This window comes from Pinus tabuliformis, chromosome X (genome assembly GCF_031772625.1).
Source record: "Pinus tabuliformis cultivar Carrire ecotype Pingquan chromosome X, CPIR1, whole genome shotgun sequence".
NCBI lineage: Eukaryota > Viridiplantae > Streptophyta > Pinopsida > Pinales > Pinaceae > Pinus > Pinus tabuliformis.
In genome coordinates, this window is record NC_142308.1 from 219960291 (window position 1) to 219981763 (window position 21473).

The 21473-nt window shown below is 33.0% G+C and overlaps 1 pseudogene; it reads right to left on the bottom strand.

Moving 5' to 3' along the window:
• The window catches only part of LOC149139130 (ubiquitin-conjugating enzyme E2 22-like), a 111346-nt pseudogene that overhangs the window by 24052 nt on the left and 65821 nt on the right, over nucleotides 1–21473 (bottom strand).

The following is a 21473-nucleotide window of genomic DNA, read 5'->3' on the forward strand; positions in this document are numbered from 1 at the left end:
ATCATGATTATAAACCCAAGGGATTTATATTAAACCCTAATATTAATATTATAAACCCTATAAATATGAACCCTTTAATTAATAAACCCAAGTGATTGATATTATAAACCTAATACTAAAAAGCACAAGGGAATAATATTAAACTTAAGGGACTAATACTATAAACCTAAGGTATATAGAACCTAAGATAAATATTTAAACCCTAAAATAAACATGGTTGACCATGATTGATTTTGATATCAAGACAATATTTGTCACAATGAGACATTGGACCATTATTGACCATGGTTGATTTTCGTATTGAGACAATCTTTATCACAATGAAAAATTGGACCATGGTTGTCACAATGTGACATTGGACCATAAGGAATATGATCACTTAGATTAATAAACTGAAGGGATTGAGATTATAAACCCAAATGAATAATAACTCCAAGGGATTAATACCAAAACCCCAAGACGTTATAAACCCAAGGGAATAATATTAAACCCAAGGAATTAATATTATAAACCCAATGTATATGAACCCTAAGATAAATATTATAAACCCTAAAATAAACATGGTTGACCATGGTTGATCTTAATATTAGGGAAATCCTTGTCACAATGCGACGTTGGACCATGGTTGACCATGATTGATTTTCATCTTGAGGCAATTTTTGTCACAATGCGATGTTGAACCATGGTTGGCCATGATTGATTTTCATATCAAGAAAATTCTATGATACTCACTAAGATAAATATTACAAACCAAAGTCTATAAACCCTCTCCTAAATATTATAAATGCTAAAATAAACACGGTTGACCATGGTTGATTTACATATTGAGACAATCTTTGTCACAATATGACATTGGACCATGATTCACCATGGTCAACCATGATTGGTTTTCATATTGAGACATTATTTGTCACAATGTGATGTTGGACCATGGTTAACCATGGTTGACCGGTTGACCATGGTTGATTTTGATATCAAGACAATCTTTATCACAATGTGGCATTAGACCATGGTTGATGACTGTTGACATGTTGATTACCATATTGAGACAATCTTTGGCACAATGCAACATTCAACCATGGTTTACCATGATTATAAACCCAAGGGATTTATATTAAACCCTAGGATTAATAGTATAAACCCTATGAATAATATTACACCCTAGGAATATGAACTCTTAGATTAATAAATGCAAGGGATTGATATTATAAACCCAAGGGAATAATACTAAACCCAAGGGATTAATATTATAAACCTAAGGTATATGAACCTTAAGAAAAATATTATAAACCCTAAAACAAACATGGTTAACCATCATTTATTTTCATATTGAGAGAATATTTGTCACAATACGACATTGGACCATGGTTGACCATGATTGATTTTCATATCAAGACAATCTTTGTCACAATGAGACATTGGACCATGGTTGACCATAGTTGACCATGATTAATTTTCTTATTGATACAATCTTTGTCACAATGCAGTGTTGGACCATGGTTAACCATGGTTGTCACAATATGACTTTGGATCATGAGACAATCTTTGTCACAATGTGACCATGGTTACTGACCATGGTTTACCATTATTGACCATGGTTGATCATGATTGATTTTCCTATTGAGACCATCTCTCTCACAATGCGACATTCGACCATGGTTGATCGTGGTTGATTTTATATTGAGACAATCTTTGTCACAATGTATCATTGGACCATGATTGACCATATTTGACCATGGTTGACCATGTTTAACCCATGTTGACCATGATTTATCATGATTCATTTCCATATTCAAAAAACATTTGTCATAAACCCAAGGGATTAATATTATATACCCAAGAGATATAAACCCTAAGATAAATATTTTAAACACCAACATTAATATTATAAGCCTTAGGATTAATAAAACCAAGAGATTAATATTAAAAACCCAAGGGAATAACATTGAACTCTAGCATTAATATTAAACCATAGGAATAAAATATTAAGATTAATAAACCCAAGCAAATAACATTAAACACTACGATTAATATTAACCCTCGGAATATAAACTATAGGATTAATAATATAAACCTTGGGATCAATACTATAAAATCAGGAGATTAATAATAGAAAACCAAGAGATTAATAAACCCAATCGATAAATATTCTAAATTTCATGGATTAATATTAGAAACCCAAGGTATTAATATTATAAATCCAAAGGATCAATAAATCCAAGAGATTGTTAATATTACAAACCCAGGGAATTAATATTAAAAACACAAAAAACTATTAAACCCAATAATTAATATTATAAACCCTAGAAATATAAACTCTAAAATTAATAAACCTAATTGATTATAAACCTTCGGACCAATATTAAAAGTATTGGGTACAAAGATCCACCTAACACTTAATGATCAAAACCTCAAAACATTCTGATACCCCCTACGATAGTTAGTGAACTGTCTTGGAATTCAAACGCACGCTGAATCGCCTTGACATGTAACACTCGGGTAATTTTTTATTGAATATTATTAAACTCATGAACTCGCAACCATTGATGCTTTTCTCTGACGAAACGTATTCAATTCAAACCCAATATTGTCTATTGATTTAAATAAATATATATAAAACCTACATCCACTTTCAATTGAAATAAATACATGTATGATCGTAATTGTAATATAAATTTCTAAAAAACATATTATATTATATTATATATATATATATTATATTATATTATATTATATTATATGTTGCAATTCAGCATTGAACATAGAAAAATAAAGGAAAAATAGATTATTGGCACTTTTACACATTTCAGGAATAAGAATAGATTTAAATGCTACTTCATAAGTGCTGTGATAAAATTTTATACCTAGAACATGTTATGTCTACATGTATGCATCAAGTTGTGCAACAACGTGATTATAAATTTATCATGTGCATCTAAGTTTCTCAAGTTTTCTATATGCATCTAATTATGTTTTTTATAACCTTGTCATGTTTTCTAACTCTGGTAAATGTGGATATACCACGAGAAGGTCCTAATCACAATTATACCACCAAAATTTCAATTATACCACTAGAAAATCTTAATCACAACTATATCATTTAGATTTAAAATTTAAATTTAAATGTTTAAAATTTAAATTTAAGATATTTAAATTTAATTTAAACGTCTTAAATCAGATTCTAAATTTAGATTTAGAATTTTAAATCTGAATGTTTTAAATTTGAATTTAATCTAAAAGTTTAAAATTATACCACCATAATATCCTAATCACAATTGTATCATTTACATTTAAATATAATCTAAATGTTCTAGAATTTAATGTTTAATATATTATATTATATTATATAATATTATATTTATAACATTATATTTATAATTTTATTTAATGTTTAATATAATATATTTATAACATATTAAGAGCATGAGTGAGTTTAAGATAGAGTTTGAATAGGTTTAATGGTTAAGATCATGTGTTTCCTCCTAAGAGGTCATAAGTTAAAAACCAAAAAGGTAGAGTATGTATGCTTTTGTAGACTTAACAGTCAAATCGCTGCATGGAAGTAAGTCCCTTGTCCCACAAACAAAACGATTTCATACACCAATTTAGTGTTTGGCTTGATTGTAACCTTAAAAATAGATATTATTATTATTTTTTTAATATTGAAATTTGAATTTATATATTATATTTATATCAATCTAAATGCTTAATATCAAAATCTAATGCAATTGGTTTGGTTTTTTTTACAGGTAGATGATTCCAACTCGATAAGAACGCATTTCGGTTTTTGAACGTTTTTTAATCAAATAAACTGGAATTTCAATGATGCATTGCATTGCATTATGGAAGACGGGCTGTGAGACTCTTAAAATATCGGATTTATACAAGAGACTCAAAAAATATTAGAATAGAAGCGAAACTAATAACTATAACTCTTTAATTAGATCTCCATTCACCTGAATTTATATCCATGAAGGTTCTTTAATGATGGTGAAGGCTTATATAAAGCATCCCTTTGGAGGTCTATTGTATTAATTATTATTATAGTATTCCTTATTATAGAAAATTCATTTTGACAACTATTAACTATTAACTATTCCTTTTATGAGCTGTAAAATTCAATTTGTAAACTTATTAACTTTTATAGAAAATGTGTCACACAGAATTTCGTAGATTAATTAATGCAAAATTCGCCATTCACAAAACTATTTGACTTCCATTAATTAGAGACATGATGTCAATCAAACGACTCAATTGTACAAAGGGCTATAGCATATATTTTCTTTCTTTCAAAAAAAATGAAAATTTTCTGTGGATAACCCTAATTGCTTCTATGTTTTATGAGATTTAAACCAACAATGTTAATTTTTCATACAATTACAACCACCACTGAAAAGGTATCAACCTAAAAAGATTACAGATATACATAATTTTAGAAAATCTCAACCCAAAACATAGTCACATAAATAACCTTGCTAAATCAACGGAAATATTTAGCAAATGTAACGTTGCAAAAATATAACTCCATGTTGGAAGAAACGTTACATGAGTTATACATAGCAAAATGCACCCTAAACATTGGGTTAATAATTTACCACATAAAAATTACACGAAATCTATGTACGTTGCTAATGGATCTGGGTACTCCTGGACTTTTTGCACTATATATGCATTTTGACTTTGTTGGACAGAGGTGGGGTTATTAACAACATATAGATAAAGCATTAAAAAGATATGGTTATACTGTTTAGTGTTTATACTGGAATCAATCACACATTTAAAAAAAAAATATGTGAGAAATAACTACCAGGGACATATAAACTCATTTTCGATTGCTGGTGTAGTCGACGATTTTCAACAGAAAGGGCAAAAATTATAAAAGATTACAACTATAATAAACTGAAACAAACTAAACCCATCCAAATATAGAAAGGAAAAATAAGGGCATACTGCTAAGAAAATTGAGTCTTACCCTTTGTCTTCCGAATCCCTTTAGCAATCAAATCAACAAAATGACATGTCTCTCAATCCTCATGCATTAAAAGCCAACAGATTTTCACATCATTACAAGCATAACAGCTGAACAAAGGAATATCATCTTATCACAGATAAAATTTATGTTAGAAAACATATTTATAAAAAATAGTAAGAGTTTTGATTGCAGAAGAGAGACAAAACAACATTATTGAATAAAGATGCATTTTCTTGGACTCCAGAAGCAACAAAGGCCTTTGAACATCTTAAAGAGGTAACGTGATAAGCACTGGTCTTAGCTACGCCAGAATTCGCAAAAACCTTTTTTGTGGAATGTGATGCCTTTAGAAATTGAATTGGTGTTGTTTTAATGCAAGAAAGAAGACCCATTGTTTTTGAAAGTCATTAAATCAAAGGAAATTATTTACACAAAGATATTTATGAGAAGGAATGTTGGCAATACTACATGCACCTAAGAAATAGCGACCTTACCTAATGGGAAGACACTTCAAGTTCAAAACGGATCATGTTAGTCTTAAATACTTTTGAGCACAAATATTATCTTTAGAAGAGCAACAAAAATGGGTCACAAAGATGTTGGAGTATGAATTTGAAATCATCTACAAAAAAGGGAAGCACAATTTTGTTGCAGATGCACTCTCAAGAAAGGATGAGGATGTGAAAGCATTTCTTTGTGTCATTTCTATCAGCCAACCATATTGGATAAACGAAGCAAGGGATGGATGGAAGAATGACGAATAAGTGTGGGCACTCATTCGAAGTGGCAATAAGATCTAAGTACATCTGATACATTTAGTTGGAAAAATGATTCGTTATGGTACAAAAATTGCTTATACCTCTATAAGAATTCCCAACTAAAACAACTGGAATTGCACACCTCTCCCTTAGGAGGGCACTCAGGTTTTTTTAAAAACTTACCATAGGGTTAAGAAAGAATTTTTTTGGGATGACTTTAAATCTGATATTCAAAAGTTTGTGGTGGAATGTTTGATTTTCCAACAAAATAGAGTTGAAACAATTAAGACCCTCGGTCTGTTATAACCTTTATCCATTCCAAGTCAACGTTGGGAAGAGGTTTCAATGGGTTTTATAACATGTTTACCCATGTCTAAAGGAACGAATGTCATCATGGTTGTAGTTGATAGAATTACCAAGTATGCACACTTTTGTGCATTATCTCATCCCTTTAAAGCCAGTACAATTTCTACTGCATTTATGGAAACAATTAAAAAACTACATGGAAACCCAAATATTATTATAAGTGATAAAGACCCCATTTTCATTGGAATGGACTGAATTATTTTCTTGTGTGGATACTCAGTTAGCTCATAGCTCATCTTATCATCCTCAATCTGATGGGAAAACTGAGATAGTGAACAAATATTTGGAAGGATATCTTCGTTGCTTTGTATCTAATAAACAAACACAATGGGTCAAGTGGTTGCCTCTAGCTGAATGTTGGTATAACAATTCCTTCCATACTGCAGCAAAAAAAACCCCATTTACGACACTTTATGGATATCATCCACCATCCATCACATCATGTTTAAGAGAAAGTTCTAAAGTTCAAGCAGTGGAAGATCACATAGAGTATCAACAACAAGTTATCCAACTCTTAAAAGGATATCCTCACTTTGGCACATAATAGAATGAAACAACAGGAAGATCAATATTGCAGCGAAAGAAGTTTTGATGTAGGTGATTGGGTATTTCTATGACTACAATCATACAAGAAAATGTCCCTCAAGCAAGCTAAGAAGGGTAGTAAATTATCACCAAAGTATTATGGTTCATACTAGGTGTTTCAAAAGATTAGTATTGTGGTATACAAATTGGAGCTTCCTGCATCTTACCAAGTGCACCCAATTTTCCATATTTCATGCTTAAAAAATGTTATAGATGAGAAGCTCACAGTTCAAACAATATAGCTAGAACTTGACGAGGAAGGAAAAATCATATTGGAACCTGAGGGAGTCACAGAAAGAAGAACTCGATAGCTACGAAATCGATCAATTTCGAAGTATTTCATCAAGTGGAAGAACTTACCCATGGGAGGATAAGAATTTTATACAGAAGTATCCATAACTACTCAAACATTGAGGACAACACTTTTTTGAAGGAGAGAGGCATGTTAGGTCCTTATTATAATAGTGTATTCCCCCATTATTATTGTCATTGTAGCCCCATATTGTTATTGTTATGCCCTTGTTGTCTCCATATTATTATTATTGTGCCCCATAGAAGCTCACTATTGTTCTTGTTGTGCCCTTACGTTATTATTGTTATGTCGACTCTGATTATATTGTGATCCCTTAGACTCCTATATATAGAAAGGAGGTTTTGTCATTTGTATCATCCAAGAATTGTTCATTTTTATAATGTAAAGGAGTTTGCCACCTCGAAGAGGTTAATTTTGAAGTCATTGATCTATCTCTTATTCTATTTTGTGAGTTGGTTACATAACAACCATTGTCGTCAATCTATGTATCAGAGGAAGGATATTCTAAGGACATTCAAATTAAGTTATTGATAAATGAAATATATTAGAAATTTAAGGTCAACATTGGTACATGTATTGGGGTCGATATAGAGACGTCTACCGACCAACAAAATACAAAATAAAGTCATAGTCTAATTGTTAGAAGCTCTGGTATTTTTTTGACATATTTTCTAATTAAATTTACCCAAACACTTTAAATAAATTGATCTTTCTCTTACAATTTTTTTCTTTTTTTTTAAATATTTGAGCTTCAAATCATATATATATATATATTAAATCGATGTATGATATTTTTTGTTTGTGGATTAACCATTAAGTTTGTTCAAAATAATAGACATTCCTTTATTTAGCTGAAATGTAAATCATATAAAAATTTTAATGCTAATTCGTAACTCTCATCTGCAGGATTGTTTGGGTTTCTTAGTAGAGCTGAAGAATAGTTCTCGCAAGGACTTTAATACGAATTTTTCTTTTATAAGCGTTTCAAAAATAGAACAAATTTAAATTTCTTGTTCGAGCTGGCGAATATTTGTTACGAGAGTTATAAGGTGCATTTCCTCATATACGTTATTAAGTTTTTAATAGATCCATTTAACGTGAGTTGCAATTTTTATATTATTTATTTTAGAAGAAAATAATTATAAAATTTTTAAGGGATAATTTATTTGTAATACGAATTTAAAATTTTTAATAAATAATAACATTATAAATATAAATAATATTTGATTATTTAAAATAATTTACAGAATTAAAAAAACAATATTTTAAATTTACAAACTTCAAAATTTTGGAGAATACATTTTTTTTTTGGGTCATTTTATTGCCAATCAAAATAATTTTGAATCACAATTTTATAAATTTATGGACATGTCAAAAGAAACCATTCTTGACTATTAATCATTCATAACCTTTTTAAATCAAATTTAAAAAAAAATATTTAAATTTATTTGCACTCCAAATTAACTCAAAATGCCAACGCTTCTTATCATATTCCGAATTGAACCAGTTCTAAATCCTAATTGAAAAAAATAATTAACTCTAGCCAGGCTTCCGAGCAATTCTATAAATTTTAAAATTAGAAGATTTATATAAAAGAATTACATAATATATTATATCACAATGAGTAAGTTTCTGTATTCAAGCTTCTGATCCATAATGAATTAAACAAAGTCTTTCGGTAGAAACCACATGAGAGAATATTTTTTTTGGGCCTATGCATTTTGAACCAACAAGTGTGGTTCATTATCTAGTCCTGATCATGAACCACACTTGTTAGTTCTAAATGTGTCGGCCAAAAACAATTCTCTTATGTGATTTCTACCGAAAAACTTCGTTTAGTAAGTTACCATTAAAAAAATACATGATATATTCTCTCATAATGAATGAGCTATTGTTTAGCATGAGTTTAAACCCGGATAAGTCCACATGAATGTAAAATAATTTGGGATCCAAGATATTGTCACAAAGACATAGATGTATCCTAGTGAATAAATTACTATAGACAAAAAAGACATATCATATATCATGTTATATATAAAATATTTAAAAATGATTACAATAGGATATTGGTAAATTTAGCTTGCTCGTTGGATTCAGTTGTTGAAATATTCTCTGAACAATAATGTTTTGGTTTGGAATATGTTAGAACTCATAAGCACTGTATATGTGGGATTTAGTTTGGTTTTGAAATGTAATATACGAATTGTTTTGTGTGTAATATGTGTACTGTGTCTCCTCTTCAAATATCTAATTTGGTATCAGAACCCATGTGGGTCTCATTCTCTCAAGGGGGCTAGAGGAAGATAGAAAAAAAAATTGAGGTTTGAATTCTTATTCTATACATAGATTAATTTAATACAATGTTTTGTTTGTGAGAGTGTTAGCGCTGAGTTTGTGTTGTGGCTCAGTGGTTTGTTGTTTGATCGAGTGCAATGGAAGCATGGTCAGCATGGAGCTGCATTTGCATAAAGGGTTGTGAGATATGTGAGGTGAGATATCTAGATCTGGATTGTTAGATAGTTTTGTGTCAATTGGGTCAAGGGGGCGTAAACGTTTGCACCCCAAACATAAGTTTGACAAGTTGTCGTTGTAGGGATCCACGCTAAAGTGATTTTAAGCCATGTTATTGTCGCCCAAATTGGCGAAGAAATTTTTTCCTGCAGTTTGGAGGGTTTCATAAGTTGGGTATTTTAAATTTTTTAGATTCGTGGTTTAGCAATTTTCACCATGCATCAATTCTCAGAAATGTCGTAGGCCACTCGTAGTTTCATTTCTTGTCAATGCCATGTAGCACTCAAGCAAAGGCTTCAATTAAGAGAATTTTGACTTTTGTTTGTTGGCCTCATTGAGATTCATAGGCCTAGAGAGTAAAACATTGAAAGAAACAAAACATAATCTAAGTTTGTTAACTCTTGTTTGAAGCAAATGCCCGAGAAGTGACAGTTACAGTCATTACTCCTCCTCTGGCATATCTTCAAAACACACTTAGAATAATGTCATCATTCGAACATGAGTATTTTAGCACTGATAAAAAGATTAAAAAAAATAGAAGGGGGATTCAAATTTAGAATCTGTCTTTTCATTTATTAAAACAAGTTGTTGTTCTCTCCTTAGTGATTTCGATTGTAATGCGCTTGGTTTGACACTTATCGAAGTTTTAGTTGCAATCCATACAATTGATCTAGAAAAAGATTGAATGTTTCTCAAGAAGGTAACAAATTTTTATCCTACATGTTTTGAGTAACATATTGTGTTTACCCAACATGTTTTAGCAAAATTATTGAATCAACTGGTTGAACATGCTCCCCCTTCCTTTCTTTCATGCATATTGTTATTCAAGAAATTGGAGGCATTCCTACTCTAGTAGACTTTGTAATGGAAATACTATTTGGTTTAATGACCAAGCAAATTTGGAAATTGCGCAAGTTATGGGTGGGATTCTTTTAGGCTATCAACATTGATATCTGAGCAGTAGCGGTTTCTTTTTTGTCTCAACCCTTACCACCACTAAGCTTCTAGAATTTGTATAGAGACAGTGAATTCTTTCCAGCATGCTTCTTCATGATATATTGATCAACATTCTTATGGGCTTGAGCAACTTAGTTGCATTTTTATTGGGAAAATCGATGACAATGTTCATTTCTATTGGTAGGAAAGCCATGAATTAGTTTTGTTGTTTTCTTTGTTAAGCAATATTTTTTAGTTAATTATATCTATAAAAAGTGCAGAACCAATCAATGAACAATCTAACATAATCTAAATTGGTGGTTCTTGGTGCTTAGAAACCCATGAACACATCATTGATTTGATTGTGTCTACATGTTGTTACATTTTGTAATTCTTAGAGGATGTGATGACCCAAAAAAAACAAATACAGGTTAGGGTATGAGATCCTTGTGTGTTAGACAGGTCAAGTTGTATGATTAACTTATGAACACATTCAATACCTAGACATATATCCTAGATAAATGTCAGATACAATGAACTATGCCATCTGTCATATGGGAGTTTGTCCATAGAGTGGTTCAGCTACTAGACTAATTTTTCTGACAACTACAACAAGGCATGTAACTTGGAAGAATAAAGTATGTAAGTATTGTTAATAATTACAAGTACATCTATGATGGTCAGAGGTAGTTGTTTCTTAAATGAGTCACGTGCGAAGATCAAAGATTGTGGTGGGGAAAGAGCGTGCTCCGTGAAATTCCAAAGTGGGTAGAAGTGCTAGTGAAGACCATATCATATAGATGTGACTTATATGTGAACTATAATTTGTGATTTTTGTATTGATCTTTGTAATGTTAATTTTGTAAAGTAAGCGTTAAGGGAGGGACTTAGAATTAATGCTTAAAATAGCATTATATTGGTAAATTGGGTTTGTTGGTTGGATTGACTTCTTGAGATATTATCTCAACAATAATCTCCTAGTTTGGAATGAATTAGATTTCATAAGCACTATATATGTGGGATGTACTTTGGTTCTACTTTGGTTTTGAAATGTAATATGTGAATGATTTTTTGTGTAATTTGTGTACTATGTTTGCCCCTCAAATATCTAATTAAAATTTCATCCACCAAGTGAGAGTTCGGAATGAACGAATAACATCATCACGATGACATAGATCTACCCAATGAATAAAGTACTACAAATAAACAGATAATATATCATATCAAAATGGAGGAGTATAAAATTGCATCCACCCAGTTAGAGGTGATTTAACAATGTGGGAGATTTTGTGTTACACGTCATCACAATGACATATATCAATCCAGATGAATAAATTACTACTAAAAAAATACATAATATATCATATTGAATTGGAGGAAGTATAAAATTGCAGCAACTGAGTTAGATTTTCAAATGAGTCGAGGGAGATTATGTGTTACAGGTCATCACGAAACGAGACAATTTCGATTGAAGGAACAAGGGAGACTATGCATTACATGTCATCACATGACAAGACCGTTTGAAATGAATGAAGGAAGTAGAGGTTAAATTTGGCGGGTCCCCCTACTCATCAAGGAATTTTTCTATGATGATTTTATTTTTAAATTGTCCTTCACATGAATTTTAATATTTACTTTTACCCTGCATAATATTTTTCATATAAAAACATAATCAATGCAAATTCATCATTTTTTATTCTAAAAAGGAATTCATAATGAATTGACCAACTATTAAACTTTTTGGCTTTTTTTTCTGAGAATTTTATTAGTAGAATTCAGTGAGTAAAAATTGTTAAGATTTCAATTTGTGTTTTCTAAAATGCACTTTTCAATACGTAAATGGATACATTATAATCAAGAACCCCAAGGAACTCATATTTTAAAATTTTTTTAGCTCAACATTGGGGTTTCAAGAATTTTTGCCAAATTTTATTTAGATTTGAATGGAAACCATCACTATAAAATAGGTTAAAAAGTCTAATATTTAGCCTATTGCAATTCATAATAATCAAAGTCATGTTCGTTCAAGCATTTCATCTAACTTTTACAAATTATATTTATAATTTCTCTCACATGAAAATAATGAATGTTGATATTGTTACAACTAAATTAGACAATAAAACTTAACTTAACAGAAATTGAAATACACATATGATGTTTTCCATTTAAGTCACTTCAATGGAAATCCCATTAAAAGAACAATATTTTTGAAATAAATTTCAATCAAGAAGTATAATGTGCATGAACTATGTAAATGTTCAAAATGTACATTCAATATCACCATGTAAACGAACTAAATTTTGGATAGTTTAACCAAAAGAGGCAAGTATCAAAACACAACACCATTACAAACATAAACATAAAAGTAAATAATTTTTATTTTTGAATCTTATTTCTTTAGCATATTTGTAGATATCGTATACCCTATCCCATTCCACCATCGATGAATCAAGCACAGTTAAGGACACTCGCATCAAGGTATCCAATGCAGCTAATGAAAATTTTTTTCTTCGGACATCCTTTATTATGTTGTCTTGAGAATCCTGTCTCATATGCGACTATACTTGCAAGAATAGTTGGTATTGCCTACCATAACTTTGACACATTAGGAAAATTTGTATGCAACCCTGCAACATATAAAATCCTCCAAGCATCTTTCATGGATGGTCCCTCACAATTAACATGGAGAGTGTCAACAAATGGATGCAACTCTTTCAAACAAGATTCAAAATCATTTTTTTTTTTGTTTTCTTCACTTTCACAATAATGATGTTGTAAGTGTTGAAAAAGATTTTTGAGCCAGCACTTTGAATTTTTGTTCTCTACCCTGAACATCCTCTAAATAATGGTAAGGGATAAACAACCTTGTTGAGTTGAAAAATGTATGATCAGAGAATCTTCTGTTCGAACTTTCTACAAGAGATTGAACATAATCTTTTGCATGTTGTTTGCAACTCTCTATTGAACCTTCATTACAAGGTTTCCATGATTGTTTTTGTATATCAACACAATGACCATATGCATGTGGAATTGCTACAAATCGTAATTCATGCCAGTGAACAAGGCCCTCCTTATCACAAATTTCTAGAAAGACAAATTTAGATGCATCTATTTTTTTTAATAAATAACACATGCCATTTGCAAATGTGTCACTCCCTAAAAACAACCTTTTAAAAGTGTTTACAGTGACATCTATAACTGCCCCTAAAGTGGTGACATCAATGTACTCTTTTTGGAATTTCTTGTTCAACTTGTTTAATTCAGACAATATATCTGCAAGCATATGTAAACAAAATTTAGTGTGTTCTAAATTGCTGTTTAAAATGTCAATTCGAGAGTCATAAATTGCTGAAGTGAAGTGCACTGTATATGCAAGATAACCGATTTCTTATTTCTTTGTCGTTTTTGAGTTTTTGATTTGTTTTTGGGTTTATCTTCTGTTGATTTCCTAATGTGAAATGGCAGAATTGAAAGTCAAGTATGGATGGCAATGGTGACTTCTACAATGATTTTCCAAACTTTAAAGTTCTCAAAAAGGTTTCAAACTTGCTGTGATGAAATCAATTCCCAAAAGAAAATAAAAATGTACCAAAATAGTGAGCTAGTGACAATGAAGCCCAGTATCCTTGCTGATGTGTAAAAAGAAAATAAAAACTGAACTCAAAGCAATTCAAAGACTGTAAGCAAAGAAAACTAAATCACACTACTTCAACTCATATTCTGACCCCTCACCTTTCGACTTGCTCTGGCTATACGAGGTAATCATAAAAAAATTGAGTAATCTGATATCTAAGTTGCAGGAAATGAAATTGCATAAAATGAAACTAAGATTAAACTACACATTCATATTTCAATTCCTGAAAATGACATGAGTAATCTAATCACTAACTTGCAGAAAAGTAAACTAAATCATACTACATAAACTAATATTCTGATTCCTCACTATTTGAGTCGCTTGGCTATAGGAGGTAATCATAAACAAATGGAGTAATATGATATCTAAATTGCATGAAAGTAAATGAGCAAAACAGAACTGAAAGAAATGACAATGCTGGAATTAAAACTCAAAACATGAATTAGTAGAAGGACAAGATGATTTCATGTCATTAGTCATTAAAAACTATGTGAAATTGCCTGGGCTGTCTACAAGAACCTGTAAGAAAAAACACTGATCAGCTAACAATCATGAGAAAGCATAAAAGAAAATATGGACAGTAGTTAACATGAATAATATACAAGCAAACGATTATGAAAGAAGTTACATAATGAAAGAAAGCGAGAAACTATACAATAGTTACAGAGCCTTGGTGTACAGGGGCCCTCTGCAACCTCGGCGAATCAATACTCAGTCATGAATTGAACTTAAGAACGCTGTCTTCTCATATATTAAAGTGCAGTCAAAACATAAAGATAGAGCACGGCACAGTGGGCTCGTAAAAACAATCAAGATTACATGTAAAAAGCTAACTATCAAGCGTATGATAACGCGTTATTTATAACTGAGGATGCTATAACTAATTCCTAAATTCTGCGCTGCCAAACAAACACGTGAATGACCATGTCTTGAGATCTAGCAGTATGGTAGCCGTGACAATTAAATCTATGGAGTGGTGGCTGTTCGATTTGGTTCACGGATCGATCCACAGGTGTTAGCACACCTCTGGAGATTGAGGAACTTGCCACGCAAAACTTCACATGGTAAAAACAGAGTCGTGCCACCGCAAAACTCTTGGTTTGACCACTGCTTTGACTGCCCTTGACCGTGGCTGTTTGTGAGTGATTCGGCTGAACCAAGGGGACACGCTCCATGTACACATCATTTGCAGCTTGCCCATGTGGCCGGATTCTCCAGTGGACACCTGTAACATAGTCTTCAACAAAATGGTTGCGGAAACTTGAGCTGGCTGTGGAAAGTGACAAGTTTCCGCAGCTGATTGAACAAAAATCTAAATCAAACAACAGTCACAAGACATAGTTAGGAAACCATTTTATAAGCTCTTTTTAAACTAATATGCAATGATTTGACAGCTTGGTGGGTCAAGTAAATGGAAAATAAGGTTGAAAAGGTGTATAGGGAAGATGCAAGTTTGGGACTCAACATACCCCCACTGTGAAGGTGTTGCATGTCCTCATGCAACCAAAATTTTAGTCATTCCCCTTTAATCCATATGTTCTGAAGCCTCTGCTAGGACATCCAGTCCTCTTCTCTTCTTTCTTGGTGCTACCACCATCCTAGGTTTCCTTATCAGACATCTGAATTTGAGATTGATTAATTTTCTGCTCAACTTTCTGCACTTTTTCTTTAGTTTCTTGTTCTTCTTTTGCCATAGTCCCAAATGAAGCATAGTATTATCATGAATAATTTTGTCCACTTTGCTCTGCTCCTTAAGTGCTTCATTTTCTTGCTTAATATGCCTGTTTAGAACCTCTAATTCAAACACTTCTTGCTTTAAGGATTGGACTTGTGCATCTTGTGTCATGTGGGGCAGAGTAGTTGATGTACTCGGGCCTGCAGCTGTCTTTTCTAAAGATTCAAGGTAATCATACACCTCCTGTTGACTTGGATCTATTTCGGGTGTTTTTCTTGGACTGACTTCAAAGTCTTGTTGAGGAGGAGGACTGCTTTCTAGCTCTGGCCGAGAAGGGCTTTCATCAACATGTGGAGGACTAGTTTCAATACTTGGCTGAGGACGAGATGGACTACGGCCAGCTGGAGGTTTCTCGGGTGTTTCCCCACCCAAGTCAATGAAGTGGGGTCGTTTTACTTGTGTTTTACTCCCCCTTCCTCTAAGCCTGTTGCTTCTTCTTAAATACGGTGGACTAGTACTCCCTTCTTCTATGCTCTGTTTTCCTTTTTCCTTTTTCTTTGCTGTAGCAGCCTGTTTTTGAAGATGCACTAGTCTCTCAGACAATGTTTGATAGTCTTCCTCTATAGATGGCTCAGGTGATTGGTAGACTTCTTCTATGTTTCTTTTGCCTTTCAATTTTCTCTGTTTCTTGTCCTTAGTTCTGTTCTCCTTTTCTTTTTGACCAACTTCTTGAGTTTTGGTAATAGGAGAGTCTTGGACTATGGCACTCTTTTCTTTTCTCCTACTCCTTCTCGGTGTCTTTGGTGTACTACTTTCAGGTGCCTCAGATGGCTCTTGAAAGTAATTTCTTACTAAGAATTGTTCCTAGGTATCTTTGTTTTTCTTCAATTGGTCTTCAATGAGAATCCTTACAAGTCCATGATGATATAAATGAGGTTCGATATTTCCTATGTGCTTTTGGACTATGGTACTCATCTTTTTCAAACTCAGCAGTAAGAAATAAGGCAAATTAAGAGTTTGACTCTCTAAGAAGTTCATCAATAGCCTAGCATGATACATGTACATTGAACCAAAGCGTCCTTCGCAAGTGATAAACTTTTGGATGATTAACAGTAAGCTAGCCCATTCTTCTTTCAATGCATGAATAGGAATTCCTTTTGTAAACATAGTAACGTCCATACCTATGTTATGTAACATAATTCTCCATGCCTGCTCGTCCACGCTTTTGTTTTTAAACCATCGCTCACCTTCTTGGGGTAAATCTTTGGCTACTGCTACTGAGGCTTCAGTGACCGTGAACTTTAAGTCTCCAATTTCCACCATCTGGCCATCGAAAGACCGTGCAAAGGCTTTCGTTACCTCTTTGTTATGGCCCTTAAATTTTTGGATGAAGTGTAACCATTTTGCTTTCTTCAGCAAATCTTTTGCTTGAGGGTAACCTTCTAAATATTTAGGTCCTTCCGGTTTTGCCCTTAGTAATCGTTCCATCCTTTCCTCTGTTTTGAAATTCAACTGAAAATTCAATTGCGTGTGAGGGTTTAGCAGAGGTAAGGTGGATCGGTTGTAGGGTTTATGGCAAAAATACAATGGCTGCAATTGGAGGATAACAGGTAACGGGAGTGTTCCGGAACTGCAAGCGGAGACAGAGGATGAGCGGCCGAGGTGAGTTCACAAAATGAAGTGCAGATGTATGTGAAGAAGATGGTTTTAACAGAATGGTAAGGAAATGGAGTGGAGTCGAGATTTTGAATTGAATGGCTACGTACGAAATGTTACATGTTTAATGAATGGCTACGGAAAATGCGGTGGAGAGGAGCTGTAATGAAATAGGTCACATCTCATGATTACAAGTGGGTATGAAAGTGCAGTCGACTATGAGTTTAAACCCGAAAATCAATCATGAGACCGTTAAGGAATGAATGCATGGTGTGTGGAATAATGTCGTGGGATGGTAATGGGTAGTGGAGCTATCGTGATAATCATTGCACATAGTAGAGCTTTTATGGTTTGATAACTATGCAAAATTGTGCCTTTAATTGCTATTTGAAAGAAATTTTTGCTCATACCTTTGGAAACCTTGTCATTTGTTGTCCATTAGCCTTTAACCAACTGCTCTTTATTGATGTCTGGAGGTTCTCCATGTCTTCATAGCACATGCTCAGTCACACCTGCATTTTCATGATTATTGCACTAACATTTTGACTGTAAATTTGAAAAATAGAGTGGTGGCTGCGGAAACTGCTTCTGGCTGCGGAAACTACTTCTAGCTGCGGAAACTGACACAGCACCCTCTTGGCTGAACAAAGATAGTTAGATAATAACTAACTGAGTGAAAATGGTCCCGAAAGAGACATTTATTGATCAAATGGAATGAAATGAATGAAATGGAGTGAGATGAAGCGGAGTGAAGTGAAATGAAAATGATATGGAGATGGAGTGGAATGGCAAATGAAGTGGAGTGAAGATGGAAAAAGGAGAGAATTTTTTTTTTGGAAAATATAGAGTGTCAGGTGTCCCTGATTTTCACTCTACATTTTCTGTATAAGACCGCCAATCAGTGATTGGTTTTTAGGCTTATACAAATTTTTATTTTATTTTTTTATTTTTTAACTGAAAGAAACAAAGGCTAGGCTGGTGGGGAAGAAGGATTCTTCTTCACCAACCTTATTGCATAATTCTCTTGAAATATTTTGACAAATTCCTCTTTTGAGAGTGTCTTATGATAAATTTTCAATCTGTGGCCATTGACAATAAGAAGAGTTTGAAATTCATCAATGGTCTTGATTCTTACCGCTCCATTGCTAAAGACTTTGTCAATCTCATATGGCCCAAGCCAATGGGTCTGAAATTTACCTTTGAAGTCTTTAAACTTGGAATCAAACAGTAATGCCCAATCTCCTTCTTGAAACTTTTTCTCCTTGATGTATCGGTCATGCCACTTAGCTCTTTGATGTTGAACTAGATCAGTTCTTAAGATTGCTTCTTGTCTGATCTCATCTAGCTCATTCAGTTGCTCCATTCTGTGCTTTTGGGCTTCTGATAGGTCCATCCCCAACTGAACTGCCATCTTGAAAGTCTTGACTTGAAACTCAATGGGGAGCAGGACTTCTTTCCCATAAACGAGTTCATAGGGAGAATGTCCTGTTGTATTCCTCCATGTAGTTCTGTAGGTCCACAAGGCTTCAGGAAGCCTTTCTGCCCAATCTCTTATGTGTAGATGGCCAGTTTTGGTGATGATGCTCTCAATAACTTTGTTTGTAGACTCCACTTGGCCATTTGCTTGCGGATGGTAAGGAGTAGATTTTCTGTGCTTGATTTTGTATTCTTCCATTAGCTTCTCTATCAAGTTAGATGTAAATTGACTTCCCTGATCTGTCACAATTTCTCTTGGGACACCAAAACGAGTAAAAATATCCTCATAAAGAAAATTAACAACTGAATTTTCAGTAGCAGAAATTAATGCTTTGGCTTCTACCCATTTAGTGACATAATCAGTGCATACCAATATATACTTCTTCTATTTAGATGGTGGATTAATGGGTCCAATGAAATCTAAAGCCCATTTTTCAAAGGGTTCGATGAGTACCTGTGGTTGTAATGGCATTTCATTTGAAAGAGTTGGTTTCCCTACTCTTTGGCAGCTGTCACACCTTCTGACATATTGTTTTATATCTTTGAAGAGGGAAGGCCAATAATATCCTAAAGAAAGGATTTTATAGGCCGTCCTTTTGTCAGCAAAGTGTCCACCGCATGGTTCATCGTGACATGCCTTAAGGATGTCAGGCATTTCATCTTCCTGAACACATCTTTTGATCACACAATCTAGCCCCGTTTTAAACAATTCATTAGAAATCCATGAATAATTTGAACTCTCTTGAATAATTCTTCTTTTTTCACTAGGAAATAAATGTGGAGGTAGCTTCCCTGTAACCAAATAGTTAGCAATATCTGCATACCAAGGATTCTTAGTAGTTACTACAAATAAATATTCATCTGGAAACTTATCCTCTACAGGAGAATCTTCGTTAGTATTTTGGATCCTAGACAAGAAATCAGCTACTGTATTTTGTTTCCCTGGTCTATCCAACACAGTAATATTGAATTCTTGTAAAAGTAAGAGCCATCTTGTAACTCTACCATTAGTAATAGGTTTGTTCATTAGATATCTAATTGCAGAATGATCAGTATGGACAAAAGTTTCATAGCCTGTTATATAATGTCTAAACTTATTGATTGTATGAACAACAGTTAAGAACTCTTTTTCAGTCACAGTATAGTTCAACTCAGTGGGAGTCAAATTTTTACTGGTATAGTAAATGGCATAAGGAACTAAATCCTTTTGACCCAACACAGCTCCTAGAGCTGTATCTGAAGCATCTGTAGAAATATGGAAAGGAAGTTTCCAATTTGGTCCTCTCAAAATGGGTGCTTCAGATATTCTTGTTTTCAAAGTTTCAAATGCAGATTGACAATCAGGATCCCATTTGAATTCACAGTCTTTTATAAGTAATTTGAAGAGTGGAGATGCTATTTTTGTGAAGTTTTCTATAAATCTTCTATAGTATCCAATAAATCCCAGAAAACTTCTAACATCTTTTTGACAATTTGGAATAGGCAACTTGGAGATGACTTCAACTTTTGATCTATCAACTTTAATCCCATCCCCTGAAATATGATGTCCCAAAACAATACCTTCAGTAAACATCATAAATCATTTTTCATGACTCAATGAAAGGTTTGTTTCTTTGCATCTTATAAGGACTTTTTCCAAATTCTCTAATGCCTCTTAAAATGAATCGCCATAAACTGTAAAATCATCCATATAAACCTCTACACAATCATGGATTAGATCAGAAAAAATTCCTAGTACTGCCCTTTGAAATGTTGTAGGTGCATTACATAATCCAAAAGGAAGCACTCGGTAAGCAAAAGTTCCCCATGGACAGGTAAATGTGGTCTTATCTTGATCTTCAGGTGCTACCTGAATTTGATTATAGCCACTAAAACCATCAAAGAACGAAAAGTACTTTTTTCCTGCTAAAGTATCTAATACCTGATCGATAAAGGGTAAAGGAAAGTGATCCTTCAGAGTTTCTTTGTTCAATTCCTTGTAATCAATGCATACCCTCCATTTACCATTCCTTTTAGGTACTATAACCAAAGGAGAAACCCATCGGCTATCTGAAATTAGATAAATGAAGTTACATTGAGTAGTTTTTGGAGCTCTTCTTTCACTATCTCCCTAAGGTTTGTATTCATCCTTCTCTGAGGTTGTCTGATTGGTCTCCTGTTTTCCTCAATATAGATGTGATGAATGCAAGTCTTAGGGTCAATACCTTTCATATCAGTATACTCCCGTGCAAATGCAGTAGAATGTTTTTGCAAGATTTTGGTTAGCTCTCCCTGTTGTGATTTTTCCAAGTTTTTGTTGATATTCAATGTTTTACCTGGAAAGATCTCAATGGTGGAACTACCAAACTCTTCCATAGAGTAAAGAGACATTTGTCTAGATGATAGATACTCAATGTTAGAATCTAACTGAAATTGTGTGTGGTCATATTCTGAAGATGTTTCAAAGTTTTCTAATGTGTTCAGAATTTGACTATCTTCACTAATTTCAGAAATGGTAAAGACAGGTTGTATAGTATCCTCATCATCAACCCATTCATTATCCCCTACTTCTGTAATTGCTTTTGCTGGAGGATACAGATTGAATTTCTTTG